The sequence below is a fragment of the Saimiri boliviensis genome, chromosome 9 (assembly GCF_048565385.1).
Source record: "Saimiri boliviensis isolate mSaiBol1 chromosome 9, mSaiBol1.pri, whole genome shotgun sequence".
In the NCBI taxonomy this organism is placed as follows: Eukaryota; Metazoa; Chordata; class Mammalia; order Primates; family Cebidae; genus Saimiri; species Saimiri boliviensis.
Genome location: NC_133457.1, coordinates 18,646,993 through 18,662,065, shown reverse-complemented (window position 1 = coordinate 18,662,065; position 15,073 = coordinate 18,646,993). Strand labels below are relative to the sequence as shown.

The following is a 15,073-nucleotide window of genomic DNA, read 5'->3' as shown; positions in this document are numbered from 1 at the left end:
ATGTGCCAAGATTTATGCTGTAGCTGCTTTGAGTTCTGAAAGAGCAGATAATCACAAATGAGGAAAAATTGCCTCTTCAAATGCAGAAATATTTCTTTTTTGATGCAGATATGTTGCAGTCTTGTTTTTCCTTCTTTCTGTTCTTCTCATAGGACATGAGAAATGTTCTATCACATGAAACAGATTATATTCTATGTGATCATCTGAAAATATATTAAAGCCATATTGTCATTTGGCCTGGCATGCTGCTTAATTTGGTGGAGAAAACTATAGTTCCTGATTTTAATAATCAAACACTCAAATACTTGAGTTCTAGAAAGAAGATCAAATTATGCTCCCCTGTCTTTTCCTTCCTTCAACCCCTGCCCAACTGAGCATGACGAGTTTCAAGAAATCTTTTATTGAGCATTTACCAAATCTACTGTATGAGACAATAACATGCCTGAAAGAGTCCTTGCTCCACAGGAGACAATATGCATAGTCTTATGGAGTGTCCCACACACACATCAAATATCTCTCAGAATGAGGAAGACTGTGGTGAGGACTCTAAATGGGGATGTGAAACTTGGGGGGCCGGAGAAGACAGAGTTGAATTCTGCCATGGAGGACTACAGAAGGTGTCACAGAATAAGAAACATCTCAGCTTGTGTTAAAGGATAAGGAAGATTTTGAATGGTAGAAAAAAATGTTACAGGCTTGATGTGGTGCTCACCCCTGTAATCTCAGCACTTGGGGAGGCCAAGGTGGAAGGATGTCTTGAAACCAGTACTTTGAGACCAGCCTGGACAACATAGTAAGGCCCTGTCTCTATAATAAAAGAAAAAAAATGGGGCCGGGCACGGTGGCTCGCGCCTGTAATTCCAGCACTTTGGAAAGCCAAGGCGGGCGGATCCCGAGGTCAAGAGATTGAGACCATCCTGGTCAACATGGTGAAACCCCGTCTCTACTAAAAATACAAAAAATTAGCTGGGCATAGTGGCTTGTGCCTGTAATCCCAGCTACTCAGGAGGCTGAGGCAGGAGAATTGCCTGAACCCAGGAGGCAGAGGTTGCGGTGAGCCGAGATCACGCCATTGCATCTAAGTTTTAACTTAGATGGCAGTAACTCAACTTGAGTCTAAATCCACTTGATTCTCTTTTATCTAAGGTCATATGCTGAGAGTAAAAGGGAAAGTTGGTTTAGAGTTATGAGGAAACTGGAGAATGCATGAAATTCATTTCACGTAAAATGAGAAATAAACCTATTAGGAGAATATAGAAAAATTCCAGATAGCTTCGAGAGCTCACATGATGTTGGGAACCATGCAGTCTGTGTTATATAATTTTCTCTAGCAGCCTTGCAGCCTGTTAAAATGACCAACCCTGAAAACCTGCTGCCTTTGGCAGGCACAGTGGCTCATGCCTGTTAAGCCCATCACTTTGGGAGGCTGAGGCGGGTGGATCATCTGAGGTCAGGAGTTCGAGACTAGCCTGACTAACATGGCGAACTCTGTCTCTGCTAACAATACAAAAATTAGCTGGGTGTGGTGGCAGGCACCTGTAATCCCAGCTACTTGGGAAGCTGAGGCAGAAGAATTGCTTGAATCTGGGAGGCAGAGGTTGCAGTGAGCCGAGATCATACCATTGCACTCCTTGGGTGACAAGAGCGAAACTCCACCTCAAACAAAACAAAACAAAAATACCTGCAGTCTTTAATTTCCTTGTGTTCTCAATCCACAACATCACTTACAAAACACTTATTCCTAGTCATTACCTTGCTGCAAAAATCCATGTTTGCAGCCAGGAATGGAGGAGAGGTAGGTGTGGCTACTCAGGATATTGTTGAGGAATTTCTTGTCTTAGATGGATGGGGAGATTCTAGTAACTCGTCATAGTAGTTAAGGTTCATCCTACTTGGACGTAGACATAAAAAAACTTTTTTTTGGAAAGTTGAGAGTGATAACTGAGACTGTTTATGACAACAAAACTGTAGATAATCTAAGTCAACATGATTTTGTTATTCGTTTCAGGAAAATTTTGTATTGGTGGGAAGAAATACTCTATCCAATAAATAATTTTTCTATTTTTTTGTTATTGTCTCCAATCCCTACAGATCAACTAATTGAAGACAGCAGTCTGCTCATTTGGGCAAAATCTTGCTTATCAGACTGTATACATATCAAGATTGGCTTTAAGGCCCTTGCCTTGCTGGATCTATCAATCTTAAACTATTGTGTCACAGACTTTGCTGAATCCCAATTCATTCTTCACTTTGAAAGCCCCACTCTCACCTTAAACGACTTGAGCTTTGAACTGAAAGTCCTATAACAATCCCAATTCTGATGCCCCCTTCTGAGACACTGTTAAGACTATGTTCATATTTTAGGGAGGTTCAAAGGAAAAGTTTACAGAATACACACCATTGCAATTCAGAACTTCTCACCAGTTCTTGGCTATAAAATCTCTCCCCCAAGAACCAGGTTTAACCTTTTTAAATTCTCCAAACTTTGCTCTACTCCTCCCTGATGGATGGCCCATTGTAAAAGCCCCTCCTTCTAAACACCTCGAGCTGAATCCATTGTCCCCTCCTTCATCCTTGCCTCCCACAAGAACTCAATTAGCAACATCTGTTGATTATGCCGCATATGTAGCTCCCAAGTCCATATGCTCTTTACCATCACCACAGCAGCAGCTTGATCCAGCTCATCCAGACTTGTGCAATGGCATCATAATTCTCTGCCAGTGCTTCTTAAAGGCATCCACAGCATGAGACATTTGCATTGCAGACTCATGTCAATGAAAATTTGTGCTTGTAGCTGGAAGCAGATAGCGATTCTGGCTACTCCAGTTTCCTCCTACTTGTGGTAAAGACTGAAGAGATCAATATCTTGATGGATTTACAGGTACAGGTGTTATGTCCTTCCAGCACCCTGGGTTGGAAGTTCTGCACTAGATTCTTCCTAGTACGTTAGCTTTCAGAGCATTTATTTATCTTGTATAGTCAATTCTTAACAGTGTGCCTATTACATACTAAGTACCTAATGTGTGTCACTGAATCGATACAAAGTTCTAAAGCTGATATCTTGAAACAATGATTCTTCACTTTATGATGAGCAAAAAGTTTTGGGGATCCATAATAAAGCCTTACTTCTATGCATTCATCTATGCTTTTTCAAGACCCTTTTATAGAGCTCTCCCTCTCTTACCATAAAGTACCTTTTCATTTTGACTTGGAGTTCTACTTGGGAGATGCCTGGACTATCACTTAAGGCTCCTGGCCCTGCTGTGTATTCTCACATTGCTCTATGCTTTCTTATGTGATGCCTTCCACTCAGGGCACCCTTCTTCTCATTTTTAAATGAGCCTGAGGAAGTTTGTTAGTCCTTGAAAACCCAACTAACTGTTGCCGCCTCACTGAAGTCTCCTCAACATGACTGTTAGTTAGTCATGTTGAGGAGACTTTCCTTTTCACATTTTCCTAAAGTACTTGACAAATAATCTGTAGTGAAGTAAAAACAGAAAGAAAAGCTCATTATCAGGTAACAGAATTTTATTCTTAGGGAAGAAATCACCTTTGTTTAGGAAAAGGTCTTCATAATCTTCAAAATAGGTAACATGTTAGCAAAAGATCTGGCAATAAAATAAATGGTCCAATGTCTGTGAATGAGAAATGAATAGGAATTACTGAGTAGAGGGGACTGGGCGAAAATACTTGAGGAACATGGCAGAGCAGCTTAAAGACTTACAACAGGGATATCAATACCTAATTTCAGGGCATTTGTATCCTTATAGTGTTCATCCCATCTGTATTTCTAAAGCTTTCAGTGAAGTATGCCACACATTCGAAAGCCTCATGAAAATGTTATTTTATTTATTTTGGAGAGGCATATTTGGTTTAAAAGTGGTGGAAATAAATATACACTAAAAAGGCATAGAGTCAAAAATAAGAAGTTGTCAGAGCAGAAAGTCAAGGCTGCAGGTACTCATGAGTCAGGAAAAAAAAATGGGGATTTATGTCAATCTTCTCTAGATTTCAAGGAACAGGAAAAGTTTATCTGCTTCCGAGTTTCACCTCAGTCATAGCAGTTATCACAATCCATGTTAGATCAGCAATGACTGTGGGTGATATGCATAATCTTGAGGGCAGGGTCACATTGAAACACAGCTGCCTCAGCTTTAGTCATGGATGTTGAATGGGGAACGGGCCACCTCCTAGAAGAAGGAGGTTCCAGGCAGGAAATCAATGGGAGTCTGTTTCAAACAACAATCTTCTCTACTTAACTCAGGTATAATTATTAATATCACTATTGGGCCATTAATCCTGTGTTTTATGTTGTACTGCCAATTGAGAGATCTATGTAGGGCTGGCTGTTAAAATACATGATAAACCTCTGTGGGAACATCACATTTCTAAGCCCTCCCTTTGTACCAAACACAAATTTACACATGAGCTCAAGGGTGGTTTTTATGAGGGCAGAAATTACATCAGTTCTGTTTACCATGGTGTCCTAGCACAGTGCCTGGCCCACACTAGAAGTAAAATAAGTATTTGTTGAACAAGTAAAAATGTAATAGTCGCTCAGTTAATTTTTAAATAGTTTCTTGAATAATGTATTCCAATGAGTGGGAGCCAGAAGAGATGTGGTGTTTGATGACTGATGAAAAATACCTACAGAAAAATACAGAATGTTCTGATCTATATGACCTATGATTGTGTTCTCTTTTTCTTTTCTTGGTGCCAGCTAACATCATGTGATGCACAGTGGAAGCATGGTTATCTCAACTCTCTGGCAATTTCCATGTAATTCACAAATGAAGTTCAATATTTGCCAACGAATTGAATTGGGTTGACTAAAACACAATCTTACGTTCCACACTGTTTGAGTTCTATTCCCTTTGCGCTTTTTAAAGCAAACTATAAATGCATATGAAAGTATGACCAGGATTGGGCTGTTGGGCTAGCCCCAAAGGCTCTAGGAAAAGGTATCTGTGAAGCCTGTCACTGTTCACTCCCTGGATCATCAGAATCATGACCCGCCTGCACTGAGCTGAAATTTATGACTGAGTTTTATTAGTTAAACATCTTTCAGTTTCTGAGCAATATCAGTTTTCTCCGTGAATTAAAAATACATTTGCCAATATCACATGCATGAATCTCGGAAAATACAGTTCTAGGAAGCATTAAAATTACTTACCAGACTAAAAGCTTTTATATTGTAAGCAATTAATGTAATTAAAATACTTGGTTATGTCTGATTGCCTAATTTGCTAAATAGTGACCACAGTAGAATAAATATTGATCAAATATTGCATTCCTTTTGCCTTCTGAAGTTTTAATTTTTCTTAATAACTTTGTGTTATGTAATTTGCAGCTATTTGCTTTTGCCCTGTGTCTTAGCGCTTACTAAATGGTGGCTGTCTGTTTCCTGGTGCTGCTGTCCAACCAACATGGTGGCTCAAACAACAGAAAATTATCTCAGGCTTTTGGAGGCTAGAAGTTCAAGATCAAGGTGTCAGCAAGGGTGTGAGGAAGCATTTGTTCCATACTTCTCACCTGGCTTCTTCTGGTGGTTTGTAGACAGTCTCTGGTGTTTCCTGACTTGGTTTCCCAATCTCTGCCTTCACCTTCACATGGGAATTCTCCCTGTGTGCATGTCTGTCTTAGCATCCAAATTTCCCCTTCTTATAAGGACATGAGTTATACTGGATTAGGGGCTACCTAATGACCTTGCCTTATCTGCAAAGATCTTATTTCCAAACATGGTCACATTCACAGGTACTGTGGGTTAAGACTTCAACATCTTTTGGAAGGATGCAATTTAAATCATAACAGTTGCATGTTATTGTCAAGGAATAGTGTAAAGTAAGGTGAATAAGAAATAGAAATTTCTTGGAAATGTTGAGTTAGGCCCGGAAGGGACAGAGTACTACAATGTCTAGTGCAGAGAAACTGAATGCTTCATGAGCTGTGGGAATACAGATTTACTGTGATTCCTTTGACTGCTATGTTATACCTGAGTTAAGCACAAACGGAAAAGCTTTTTTGAAAGAGATAAACAGCAGCAGCAGCAACAACAACAACAACAACAAAAGAGCTTGATTTCAGTCCTAGCTCTACTGTTTTTCCAGCTAAGTAATCTTAAGCAAACCAACTTCTGCAAACCTCGTTTTCTTTGTAAAGGGAAGATCTCATATCTTGAGGCTTAAACGAGACAATCTATGTAAAGTACCCAGAAATTTACCTGTGATTTAGCAGAGCTCAAACATAAGACTTCCCTTTTCTCCTGCTTCTTTTTCCATTCTTCTTTATTCTGTCCCGTAAGTCCTAAAATTGCCCATTCTAGTGACTTTAAATAAGTGAACATTTTATAGTTTCATACTGTATTTTTTTTTTTTTTTTTTTTTTTTTTTGAGATGGAATCTCTCTCTGTTACTCAGGCTGGAGTGCAGTGGTGCAATCTTGGCTCACTGCAGCCCCCACCTTGCAGGTTCAAGCAATTCTCCTGCCTCAGCCTCCTGAGTAGATGGGACTATAGGCCTGTGCCACCACGCTTGGTTGATTTTTTAAATTTTTTTATTTTTATTTTTATTTTTGTAGATACGGAGTTTCACCATGTAAGCAGGATGGTCTCAATTTTCCGACCTTGTGATCGGCCTACCTCCACATTCCAAAGTGCTGGGATTGCAGGCGTGAGCCACTGCACAGGGCCCATACTGTAATTTTTAAAGATAAGTCACTGAAGGATGAGCCTGCACTATGGAAAATGTATATTGCAAAACCTGAAGAATTCCGAACTGCTCTTCTGCTTCCTATTCTGAATCCTGGAATTTAGGGTAAAGGCATTTGGTCTCAGCAGTTCTTTTTCAAATGCTTTCCTGTGACCTAGGAGATTGTCACCTGAACATATGGGCATCCAATGGCTCTTGAGGGGTGGGACTGTTTATTAGGTAAGTCAGCAGTCTTGAGAAAATATAAGGTCAGAATTGTTAGGTCTAAAACGCTTTGAGTCATTTACTAACTATTTATTAAGTTCTTACTCTGTGCCAGGCATTGTGATCTGCATGGGTGTCTGCCTTTGAAAAACTTGTCTTTTCCTCCCATGGGAAGCTTGTGCTTCTGTGTGTGGGGAAGGCAGGTTCCTGGATGTGAGGACTGGGGAAGCCAAAGGTAGGGAACTTGAGGAAACGATGCTCTCAAAGCTATGGGCGAAGAGGGTAGGGCTCTAAGGACCCACTTCACTTAATGCCTTACAACTGGTCCCAGTGGAGAAAAATAAATAAATTTTGCTCCTTAAAACGTGATTACTGTGATAAGGCAAAGGTAAATGTTTTTGCTGTGGTTATCCCATGAAAAATACACTTCAAAGCAAAGCACATTGAAAAATGAGTAGATACGTTTGTACAATATCCTAAAGGCAGCCATGTTGTTTACTAGGCACGAGTAACAATGTCCTGTTATGGAAATAAGGAGAGAACATTGAATTTAGGCATGATGGACCTAATTTAATGATAAGAAATAAAGCAAGCATGTGCTCCCCTCAGGCTCTGGTTCTGATTGTTCACAGTAACACATTATTCCCTTTATTTAGTCATGCTGCGACTTCAAACGTGTTTTCATGAAAAGCAATGTTGGAGCTGGAACAGATTTTAGACATCACCTAGTCCAAGTTCTTCAATTTGGATGAAAAACTGAAGCATGCGAAGACGAATAACTTGCTCAAGGTCATGGTTTTCTTCCTTACTTCCATTTCTGTTTTCTTTCCCTTTAAAGTTGTTAGTAAAAAAATAACAATAAGGTCATTTACATTTTTTAATCGTCAATTTTTCCATATGTACTTACAAATGGGGCATAGACTTTCTGCTTTTACCCACTTCCATCAAATTTAAGTTAAATGTTGGTGCTGAGATTTTCTGTGATTTATACTTGAATTGTTTGCAATAGACTTCATTAGCTGGGGAAACTTGAACTCTCTCTTTTTGCAGGGTTCCTTCTTTGTCTGTAGTTATCTTGACATGCTTCAACCATTCCTCTGGCTATTCTTACCATTTGATTTCAGTTTTTATTAACTACCAGGTGTTAGGCAGCTGGTATCCTCATTTTGGGTTCATCTTAATTTTTGGGTTATTCTTTTATTAGCCTGGACTGTTTCATATAGACTATTTTAATGGCTTGGCCTAACTCCAAATTACAAAAGGTTTGTAATTAGTGAGATGCTTGCCAAATTCTGTTGATTTCAGAAAGAGCCATGGTTTTTAAATATTTTTCACTAATTTTTAATACTAGCCTTACATGACAACTTTGTGATCTTAGAATTAAAAAAAACAAAGTCATTTTATAATGTTCAAAGCTGGGAATGCCAAGTAATTCGAAGTTTGTTCTTCAAGGTTCATAAGCTACAGGCATTCAAACAAACCAAAAGATTATTATGTTAGTTTTATATTTCTTAAAGCTGGTATCTTGCAGGCATTTATTGCACAAATACCCAGTTTTATTAGTGTCAAGAAAGAAGCAGCCTCCATCTTCCTTCTGAAGACCTAAGTGATACTTAAGCCTATTAGCCGCCAGGTTAACCAGTGGTGACAGAAATTTTGGAAGTCTTTATGGCCACAAATGTGATCTTATTTTGACACTGCATGTCAGTAAGCCTATTAACAAGAATTTATTGGATTGCCACAGTCTTCCTCAGTTCAGATTATCTGCACTGCCTCCAAGATAACTCATCAGGGAAGAGTTACAATCCTAGGAAAGGAACAGTGTAAGTGGATACTTGTCTGGCTAGGCTGAGGCAGGTTTACAGGCCATGATTTTCCTGCTTTCTGCTCAAACACGGAAGGTCCCTGGAGAGAAAGTTCTTTTGAAGAAGTGTTGCTGTTTTCACAAGTCTCTCAGTAATGTCTGCAGCTGGATTGCCCTCCTGGGTAATACAGCCAATCTACATGTCACCAACAGCTCTCTCTGGGAAGGGCAGTGTGGCATATTGATTGAGCAAGCTGTCTAACCTTTGGTAGGATGGGTTCAACCAGCTGAATTTGTTCAGATCAGAGACCGTTTAGGCTAATAACCCATATAATTTTTAATTTTTATGGTATCTGCTTCCCATTTTCTTGTGGCTTAACTACTTACTGTAAATAATGTTTCCGCACAATATAAAATTCCCTTTCAAATCTTTAAACTGTTTTAAATACACCCAGCTTTCTCCACAGTTATGTTCTGAGAGTGTGTATGAGCCATCAGGCTGTGAGCCCGCATTGCTCAAATACCTTTGGGCCTCCTTGTCACATGCGGGTCCCCTTTCTGCCAATCCTCGTTCCAGCTCTTTTGTTTTCAGAAGTGAGGGTAGTGACTTGTGTGGTCACTGTTTCTTAGGGATAAAGTATTTTAACATCTGTTCTATTTTGTAGGAATTCTGCATTGTGGAACCCACTGAGCTGTACTGAAATCCATTTTGTGAGAATCTGTAGAGTGTTTCTCTGGAGGATCAATGTATCAGTAGGATCTATGGGCACAGTGTTAAGATCAGTAAAAAAAAAGTTCAGACTTGAAAAGGTTATTGGCTCCAACATAGGCAAACTTTTGTATAGTTATACATAAACCATATTTTATGTGGGATCTGTGTACATTTTGATAGTTAATATGAAATAGGATGGAGTGTCTAAAAGTAAAAATGAACAAGGTCTAGGAAGCTCCTAAAAAGCCCTAGTTTCTAAGACATAAAATTTAAAATTAGAGATACGTTGAATTAGGTGGGATAGACACCTCAGAAATCATCTAGTTCCACTCTATCCTTTCTAGTTTCAGAGTTTTGCTTGCTTATTGACTCCCAGATGAGGACATAGGGTCCAAAGAGGGTGAATCTCCCAAATTTGCTCAGTCAGTTAAGGACATAGCCTGAGTGAGTGCACATGTGTATCTCCTGGCCCATCACACAACAGTTCATAGCTGTATCTTGAAAAGGCCAACTATACTCTGGGTTGGAACTAAGAATGCAATTTCAGCATTTAACCAAAGATCTCAAATCAAATGAGAAAATAAATTTTAATATTTTAATTCCCTTAAAATTAAGACCAACATTGCAAAATGAGGACTATTCTGGATCCTTCCTAACTGGCATATGTTAGGCACTACGCCTAAGGGTGTACCTAACTGCAGCAAGCAGCGTTATAAAACTGAAGTACAGAAGTGCAGAGAGCAGCAGTTAAAAGGACAATAAATTACAGCCAATGTTTAAGGATGTTGCTTTTTAGAGCAGTCAAAATAACTGCTGTGGAAGAGGCTGAGCACTTACAAATATTCATGAACTCCCCACATTTCCCAGTCTTGCACGTCATAAGTTCTGATCAATAAAATGCACGTGAAAATTTGGGTCCTTGCTTCTAGGTCCAGGCTCAAGGTGCTCTGTGTCTTCTCCAGGATCCCTCTCTATCACCCTCCTCCATTGACATGTTGGGAAGAAAATAATTTCAAGATGGTGAGTAAAAGTACTAGAAGGTGGGCACAGTGGCTCATGCCTGTAATCCCAGCACTCTGGGAGGCCAAGGCAGGAGAATTGTTTGAGCTTGGGAGTTTGAGACCAGCCTGGGTAACATAGGGAAAACTGTCTTTACAAAAATTAAAAATTAGCCAGGTGTGGTGGCACACGCCTGTAGTCCCAGCTATTTGGGGGCGGAGGTGGGAGGATTGCTTGAGCCCTGGATCATGTGCAGTGTCATGATCATGGCCTATCATAACTAGAAGGAGTTCAGATAGTGGAGTCACAGGTTAGAGAAGAGCCTTCCAAGAAACCTGACCAGTTGCATAGGACTTTGTGTGAGGGAGAACAAAACTTTTATCTTGTTTTTAAATTTTGGGAGTATGTGTTTTAGTAGCCAGTATTAATCACCCCCAACAAATTCAACTACTTTAAAAATTTAACTCATTCATTCATTTTACTATGATTGGCTGGGAGGTCATATGAGAGAAGTAGCTACAGAGGACATGATTAGAAAACGTCTTTAACATAATTATCTTTTGTCTTTTAAATCCTGAATGGGATAGATTTCCAGACTGCCGTGTAGCTTTTAATGGCTAACATCTAAAGTTTCAGCCTGCAGTTTTTCCTCCAAACAGACATTATTTCCATGTTGACTACACAGTCCCTGGAGTTCTATCAGGCATTTCTCTGGTCATTCATATACACATATTTAAACATTCGTTTCTTTCTTCCAGAGACTGATAGCTTCTTGTATTTGTCAGCACACAGACTAAGTGGCTGTAACGAAGAGACAGCCCTCTTCCACCAAAAATTAAATAAACCAAAACCAAAAACAAAAAAACCCAAAGTTAACAAGTCAAACTCATACAAGATGGGAGTTTATTTCTCTTTCAGCAATCCAGAATAGGTTCACAGTGAGGGTGACCAGTGACCCAGGTTTTTTCTGTCTTGTTACTTTACCATCCCAGCTTGAGGCTGGCTCATTAGCACCACATTTGTCAAGCCCAGGCTGCACCTTGGAGTACAAGCAACCTCATTCCTGAATGATGTGACCCAGGTGGTATATATAGCTTCATCTCACATTCTATTCTAATTACATGACCACTCCTGGCTGGAAAATGTAGTCTCTAGCCAGGTTGGCTATGTGCTCAGATAAAATTCAGGAATTCTGTGACCAAAAAAAAAAAAAAAAAAAAAAATGATGGGAGTGGATGCTGAGACACACAATTAGTAGTTTTTACCTGACAAACCACTTCCAAACCTTTAAGTCATGCTTCAGTATCAGACAGAATCAGTTTTGTCATATTCTGAACTATACTGCAGCGTATTTATCTGTAAGTGACAAGCACTGACATCTCCTCAAATAACAGTCAATACATTTAATATGATGTAGCAATCTTGTATTTTCCCCACTATTAAGAAATGAAGGCATGGAAAACACTTTCCTTTGATATTTTTTAAAGTAGCATTCTGTAAGCCTCCACTGTCTACCCTAGGGTTGAGGGAGACCTGGAGATCGGGGGTTAGCCAGAATATTTAACACCAATCAATCAGAATGGGTGCCAGCTGTGGACGATGGCACATCTACCTAGGCACATACCAGCTGAGTATCAGCCCTGTCTAGGGGATGAGGCATCTCAATAGGAATTTCAGACTGAAGTGAGGAGCCTCATAGGAGATAATTCAACCTAAGGGAAGTGAGTTGAAATTCAAAAGTTTGGTTTGGGAAGGAAAAGATTCTAAACTCACTGCATTGTCTGTCACTTGGGATGCCATTATAAGTTCAAATTTGAGTCCTATGTGAAAAAGTCAGCAAAAAGGCAAATAAATATGATAGGCAGAGATATGTTCCCCTCCCCCCATAAAAATCTGTCAGATGTAGGAACATGAGATTTCAATAATCTCATAGTTGATGCAATGGAAAGATTCTATGCTGGAATCGTTGGCAGTAACAGGAGATTGTGTCCTTGGGTCAGATGACAATGCCATCAATGTCTGGCATCAGCGTGCTCAGAGATATATTACTAGGGACAGGTAGCTGTGGCTGTCCCTTTGGTGTTGATTGGCAGCAGTAGCTGCCTTTGTGGTCACTGGAGCATAGCTGCTGCATCAGGAATTGGCATCAACAGAGGAAATCTTTGCAGAAGACTGGAGTTGGAAAGCAAGGAATTCTTTAGTGGTCAAGGATCCTAAACTTGGTTTGATATGGGACTTATGTGTGGGCCATGTAGGACTCTCAGAAATATTTAAGAGGAGCTTACGAGGGCCTGGAATTTGTCTCTACATGATGATGTAAGACAGATTGTTTGACATTTACTGTGACACTTTCTCTGCCATCTGTCTCTGTTGATCGTTTTATAAATAGAGACCTCACAGTTAGTGCTCTTGATCTGTTTCATCTAGTGCTCGCGTCCTCATCAGGTAGAGATTCAAGCCAGTTATCCTTGCTGCCCCACCACACTTGTCCTCTCATTGATTTGCCAGGATTCCCAGAAGAGGGAAGGGCTCCAGTGAGTGAGCACCCTTTCTATTCAGGGACATGCAATCTTGAGGCTGAAATAAAATATTCACTAATTTTTATTAGCCTCTTCACTAAAATATCTCATTTCATCCAACTTCAGTTTCCTTTCTGACTTGTTCTCACTTTGAGTACCATTTTCTGCTTCTGATTCGCAGTTTTGTGACAGAATGAGAACCACACTATTAAGCAAGTTTCTCATGTTCTAGCCTTCTGTCAACAATTTTTCTAATTATGTTCTTCTCATCACTAATCTTGTTTCTTAGCCTTTTAATCTGGTAAGATGTTTTACCAGAGGAAAGGATACAAAATTTTTTTAAATAAAATGACTCAAGAGATGGTTAGGCATTGGCTTAGTTGTGTGTGCTGAAGATATTTCAACAGGCGTGTTTTGTGGTAGCATAATTAAGGACAATGGCATAAACTCAGCTTCTAGTTCCCAAACAGAAAAGAAACTGAGTGCTAAAATGTGCTTGGTGCTGTAACAAGCCCTGAAGTTCAATGGTGAAGAAAACAGACATGAACTCTGCTCTTGTGTTGTCTACCATGTCTCTATTTTCATGTGAGCACAATCCTCTTTTTTGGCAGAAAATATGGCTTTAAAATTTCAAACGCACTTCCAAAACTAAAACTTCTTAGTTTGAAATTCTAGATGTCCCTCATTTGGCTCTGAATTACCTTGAAAAAAAAATTTTTTTTTGTCTGGTTAGTTTGAGATAACTCAACTGACTTGAAGTACTGTCCCAATTACAAATGTTGATTCAGGTTGTATTATTCTCTTGGAATTCCCATCCTACCATTTACTCTTGGGAAAAAAATCTTTCCATGTTTAAAACCTACCTCAATGACACATTTCACTAAAGCCTTTGCAAATATTCACAGGTAAATGTAATTTCTTCATTTGATTCCTCCATCACTTTCATCATTACTGAATCCTGTATCATATTCTAGTTATTTTGATAATCTTAAGTCAGTACAGGCTACTACTACAGAAAATTGTAGATTAAGTGGCATACAAATAAGAGAATTTTTTTATAGTTCTGGAGGCTGGAAAGTCCAAGATCACAGCACCAGTAGATTCAGTGTCTGGTGAGGGCCTTCATCTTGATTCATGGATGGTTGTCTTTTCATTGCTTCTTCACATGGCAGAGAGAGCCAAGGATCTCTCTGGGGTCTTTTTTATAAGGGCACTAATCTCAAACATGGAGGTTCCACTCTCTTGATCTAATCACCCCCAAAGGTTCCACCCTATAATATTGCCTCATTAGGAATTAGGTTTCACATCAATATAGGGGACATAAACATTTAGTCTCTAACACTGACTTAGGTTAACCCCTCAGGTTAGCATTAGCTCACATATTGCCATTGTGTGAAGTAGAAAAAGGCACCTCTTCCTCAAGATACTTGACTTTCATCTGTTGGAAAGTATTTTTAGCATACCAGTTCTGTAAGAATAAGAAAATTATAGCCGTCTGTCACAAATATGCAAGCCTACTCTAAGATAAGAAGTGTGCTAGATTGTACATGCATTAGATGATGACCCCGGTTTCATTTCCTGGACTGTAAATTGCCTTTGTAAAGTGCCAGAAAATGCTGAACAGCTGATTCTCTGGGAAAAATAAGCCAACTGAGCTTGACTTATAGTGTTGGCTGATTCAAGCTACCAGTACGACATCAACTAGCTCACAGGATTCCTGAAAATCTAACAAATCAGCTCTCATGAACTGTTGAGGCTGGCTCCAGCAGACCATGAGCTGGGATTTATACATTTATTTTGCTATCTACAGAACTCAAATGTTGAGGAAACCCTGAGCAATGTAAATAAAGAACTTATAGATGCTGTACACCTAAAAACCAGCAACATTCTTTATGTTGTTACTAAGGACAGCACACACTTGCCAGTGTGACCATCCTTCTTTATTCATAATGTTTAAGCATTTGGAATATATCTTTTTAATGACATTCTGTTTAAAGCTGAAGTGCTGAAGTTCCTTAGAACAGAGCAATTCATTATTATCTTGCCTAAGGTAAAAATAATACACATAAATAACTTTCAGGAAAATGCAGTGTGCCAAGTGCAGTAAAATCTGAAGGGTGCCTTATGA

General features: G+C 39.4%; 1 pseudogene; it reads right to left on the bottom strand.

Annotated features, from left to right (window-relative positions):
- LOC120368313 (cystatin-B pseudogene) overlaps window positions 1–13,170 on the bottom strand; it is a 47,846-nt pseudogene extending 34,676 nt beyond the window's left edge.
- Window positions 13,171–15,073: the final 1,903 nt, after the last annotated feature.